The following is a 5,285-nucleotide window of genomic DNA, read 5'->3' as shown; positions in this document are numbered from 1 at the left end:
GCCGGGCGAGTCCGGCCGCAGGTCACCGTTGAGCTCGGACCCCTCGGGGGTCGAGTCCATGGTGCGCACGGCCGCCGCCGCCTCGCTCCGAGCCTGAGGCCGCCAGCTCCCCGCCGCGGGTGTCGCGTGCGCGCCGCCCCCGGGACCGGCCCGCCTCGTCCGCCCGCCCCAGGCCCCGCCCCGCCCGGCGCCCCGCCCGCCGCTCGGGGGACTCCCAGGGCTCCACCCTTCCCGAGGGAGGACCCCGCGCTGCGCCCCGGCCCCTCCGCCCCCGTCCTCCGCTCCGCCCCCGTCGGACAATTTTCATCCACAAAACGAGGCCCAGAACGGGCCATCCGCAAACCGCGGGAGCCCGCGGAGGCCGGGGCGGGACCGGCGCGCCCGGCACACGGTGCGCCCCCGAGGCTGCCTCCGCCTTCCGCCCGGGAAACCGGACGCGAGGGCCTCCCCCGCACTCGCCCGCCACCCCGCGTGCCCCGGTGGCCCCCGGCGCCCGTCCAGTGGGCGGGGCGGGTCAGAGCCCGGGGCTCCCGCAGCCCTAACTGGTCCCAGAACCTGGGCCTCCGAGGTGCCGGCGCGGAGTCGCCAGGGCGTGATCTCCAAGGGAGCGGCTGCTGCGCCCTCCTCTCGGGACCCTGACCCCCTGACCCGGCCCCAGGCACCGCTGCCTTCACCCCCTCCCGGTGGAGACCCCGACTCTGCCTTGTCCCCCCGCGTCCGTTGATTTCCGCTCTGAAGCCCCTCCCCCCGGTGCGCCCTGAGCAGAGCTACCACCCATCCTGTGCTCCTCCGGCCACCTGGGGAGGTAGCTGGTCCCTCGGCGGGTGCCAGGCTGCGTGGGTGCCAGGCTGCGGGGCTCCGTGAGCTGAGCCTCCGACAGCAGCTGTGTGGGCGTAGGCAGGAAAGGGGTCCCCTTAGCACACGGCCGGGGGCATGGTCTTCCCCCATAAACGGTAGCTCAGCGGGTAGGCCCCTGAGCCCCGCTGGCTGCAGGGGGCGCAGTCATTCCGGGTGGTCAGAGCCGTGCTGTGTGCCAGGCCCAAGATCGCTGGAGCTGTGCTCGTCGGGCGGCACTGCTGGACCCAGGTGCACCGCTTGGCTCTCCCTGGGAAGCAGGTGTTCCCCCCACCTGACGGGAGGACACTGAGGCACAGCTGGGGACAGGCCCCGCAGGCCAAGCTCAGAACTCCTGGGAGGTGGTGCAGCTGTCTGAGTGGTGGGCCCCCTGTGGTCTGCCTGCCTGCAGGTGGGCACCTGTGGGGGCTGGAACCCGAGGCCTTGCCCAGCACTGCTCTACACACACACACACACACACACACACACACACACACACACACGGGTCCTCCCCCTGCTGGCGGGGGTGTTCTGTGTGTGAAACTGAAGGCATGGAAAATGCAAGTCACCCTGGGGATTTACCAGGAGAGGAATCATCCACTCAGCCCTGGTCAGGCCTCCCTGTGACCCCTGGCACATCCACGCCACCCGTTGGGCCCCGGCTGCTGTAGGACCTGCTCACGGAGGCATTTGGATCTGGCCCCTCAGGGCTCTGCCTGAGGTCAGGGTGTGTGTGCTGCCCCAGGAGCTCACCCAACTGCAGCCCCAGTCTCTCTGCCCTCCACGCAGACTGCCAGCTGGGGGGGGCTGGGGGAAGGGTCCCTGGGTGGCGGCATTCCTGCAGCTGTCCCAGGCGGGCGGAGCTGCTGTCAGCCTACCTCCCAGCTACGGAAGCAGGCTCAGAGAGCTGCTCAGTTCCCGGTCTGCCTCCCCTGCTACAGGAACAGGAGCGTGGGGTGCTGGGGTCAGTCAGGCCCGGCACGCGGCCCTCACAGCGGCCGTTATGCTCACATAACCCAACCTGTGCTCAGGAGCCGCTGGAAGTCCAGACTTAGATGTTGGCGCCCTTTGCGCAGAAAGCACGTGCCCCTGCCCCAGCCACATGGGACTCACACCCCACCCTCCCGGGGCAGCGCTGGTTCGGGACGGGCCAGGGAGAGGCAGCCAGGAAAGAGGTCCCGTGTCCCTGTGTGCTGAAGGCAAGAGTGGAGGGGTGGGGGGAGGAGAGGGGCTGAGGAGCCTGCCCCTGCCTGTCCTGCACCACAAGTGTCTCGGTAGCTCAGCGGGGAGTTGGGGTGCCTGGCCTCCCACCCTGAAGATGCTGTCCTGTGGGGCTCCCGACAGCTCTGGTCTGGGGTCCCGTGTCCCTGCGTGCAGAAGGCAGGAGCCAGGAAAGGCCGCGGTGGGCAGTGGGCCGTCGGGCCTTTAGGTCTGGGTATGTCGCCCTGCTCCGTAGGGAAGACACGTGTGCAACTCGCGCACACATGCGGACACGCACAACCGGCTGCACACGCGGCGTTGGCTGAGTGCACTTGCCCCTCTGAGCGGTGTGACTGGGCCGTGCCTCCTGTCTGTAAAATGGGGGTGCCGTGAAGAGGTGCCCCTCTGCACACTGTTTCTTGGAGCAGGCAGCCTCGACCCGTGGGCAGGCCCAGAGGAGCAGCCTCGCTCTGCTCCGGGCACACCCTCACCACCCCTCTCAGTGGCCCCCGGAGAAGCGTGGGTGTGGGGAGGGGTGCGCTGAGACACCCTGTTTGTGAAAGTGGCGGGCTCCTATCCCTCTCCATCTCTGAGAGGCGGGAGTGGGGCGGGGATGAGACAAGGCTGGAGGTGGCGAGGCCTGCCCTGGCATCCTGGGTGGAGGGCGGCAGGCCTGTGCAAGGTCCTGGCCAGGAGGCTGGCTCTGCAGCTGCAGCTCTGCCCTCCTGGGCCCGGGCCCGCCCCCACATGCCCACCGCCAGGAGCAGCGTGCCCGGGGCAGTGGACACTCTCTAGGAGCTGGTGGCTGCCCCCGGGGCGCCCCGGGCACCGTTACATGGCAGTGGGTGGGCCCAGTGCTCTGCTTCTCTGTCAGGCACTTTCAGGAACCACAGCTCTCACCAGGTGGTGACAGTGTGAGAGGGGGAGGGTGGTCCACCGGAGGAAGGTGCCCTGCCATCACTCCCACTTTGAAGACAGGAGAGGAAGCGCCGTTGTGTCACACAGGCAGCCCGGCCGAGCCTGGTAACAGGCCGGTAACGCGGTGGGCACCTACGCAGGCGCATCGCCCCTCGGCCCTTGCAGGACTTGACATGCCAGGGCCACACGGAAAGGAGCAGCTGGCCCTCGAAGGCCCTGATCCCCAGAAACAAAGTGGGTGCTGAACTGCCTTGCAGCCATCAACAGAGCAGGCGCCGCAGCCGCCGGCTCCGGCAAGGGGTCCCGATGCACAGGCCGGCTGCTCGCCTGTGCGCCCGTCTCTCCCCGGCACGGGTAGGCCTGGCTCCACTGTCAGCTACTGGCACCTGTGCCAGCAGAGCCCTTCCCCAGCAGTCAGGGCAAAGGCGGCGGGGACAGCGCTCAGCCCATGTGAGCCCTGACTTCAGTGCAGCAAGTGGTGCCCGTTTACCTGCAGCTTCGCGTGCCCTGGCTGCTTCCTGAGGGTCGGGGGCTGTGCTGTCCTCACGACTCACTCTTTCCTGGAATACGGTGCAATGGCCGGAGCTCCCGCAGCCACTGGCCCAGGAGGAGAGCGTGGGCCTGGGGGTCTTGCACAGCACAGTGAAGACAGAGAGCCTGTCTCTCCAGTGGGGCGCTGAGCCCAGACCCTCCCCGGTGCCACCTCCACACTTCTCAGTGGGAGTAAGAAAGAAGTCTGTCTTGTTTTGAGAGCGCTGTAATCTTTTTTCTGATATCCACAGCTGATCTCAATCCTATTTTTCATATATTTTCATTAATAAATCACTTTTTCTTTAAGCACAGAACATACAACAGATTAAACACTGCCCCTCCCCTCAAGCCTATGTTGAAAAGTACATCCCGCTGGCCAGCTGAGGCCTCTGAAGTCTTCTTTCGAAAGTCCTCCCTCCTGGTGCTCCCCACCCCCTCCCGCCGCCCTCCTCTTGCTCCATGGACTCCCGTTCCTCGGGGCCTTTGCATGGCCCTGCCCCCAGGCTCCGCCTTGGCCCCTGGCCCCTCACCATGCCCTGGGGCAGGCCTGAAAGCACTGGTCGTGTTCGTGTGGGGCTGACTGTGCCCTCCTGGGGCCCCACACAAAGCCCAGGCACTGCTGACCGTGGCCCACCCGGCCATCTGCGCGGGGCACGCCCTGGCCGCGTCCCTCTGCTCAGCCTCCAGGCACCCCTCAGTGAGCGGGGGCAGCCTGTGCTCCACAGAGACTGAGGACACGGCCACGCTGGAGCCGCCCGGGCCCAGGTCTCGGCCCGACCAAGAGCGGAGTCAGTGGCCGCGGGTGAGTGTGGAAAGGAGCGCGCCCTTTGGAACCCTCGGGGCAAGTGGTCTGGTTTGGCAAAGAGCAGGCGCTGGCAGGCCAGGTCCAGTCTGGGTGCCCCTTCCTCTTCCCGAGGTCACTGCTGGCTGTGGCCTGTGCAGGGCGGTGCGGAAGCCTGGGCAGGCCACGGCTGCCCCTTAGTAAGTTGGGTCTGAAAGCTTCACATTTGGCCCAGGTGCTCAGCGGACAGCTGCTGAGTGAGCAATGAGGCGAGCAGACCCAGCTGACTCCCTCCTGCCTTCCTGTCCAGGGCCAAAGCCTCTTTATTCCCCAAGTCTGGGTGCTGCCTCCTCCAGGGAGTCCCAGGTGCCCCTGAGGGCATCCTCTCTGTACCCCGAGGTTTTCCTGCCCCCTCCCCCCCGAGACTCCCCCCTCACTGGGGCTCAGGAGCTGCCTCCTGCGGCACCCACAGCGTCCAGGGTGCTTCCCAGCCCTGAAGGCTCTGAGTTGTGACATGACCTCATGGTCCTGGCCGAGTGGAGACACTGCCACCCAGAGGCCTGGCTGGGGCCTGACGGTGCTGCCTCACTCCTGCTTCTGGTGGGGAAACAGGTTCCCAGAGCTGAGGTTGAATACAGGCCTCCTGAGCCCACCCACCCTCCCGAAATGGGTGCCGAGAGCCACCCGGAGGCCATGGTGAGGCCCGAGGGACCGGCTTTTCCCTGGAGTGGGGCCACCTCAGACCCCAGGCCAGCACGCTCCAGGGCCTGCGGGGAGCGGGGCTTCGGGCCTGGTGTGCATCTGAGTGGGGAGGGGAGGCGGGCGGCCTCACCCAGGGGGTGTCCTTGTCCCGCTCTGGCTGGCCAGTCCCAGAACCAGGAGGGACAGGCTCACCAGCCCCCGCTTCCGTTTCTGCCCGGCCCAGGAGGGGTTGCTCTGAGGACCTCACTCTGTGCCCTGAGGTGGGGACTGGGGTCAAGTCATGGGTTTGACTGGGGACCCACTTCTGGGCACCTGCCAT

Source organism: Myotis lucifugus, unplaced genomic scaffold (assembly GCF_000147115.1).
Source record: "Myotis lucifugus unplaced genomic scaffold, Myoluc2.0 scaffold_896, whole genome shotgun sequence".
NCBI classification, from domain to species: domain Eukaryota; kingdom Metazoa; phylum Chordata; class Mammalia; order Chiroptera; family Vespertilionidae; genus Myotis; species Myotis lucifugus.
Note: the sequence above shows the minus strand (reverse complement) of the source record.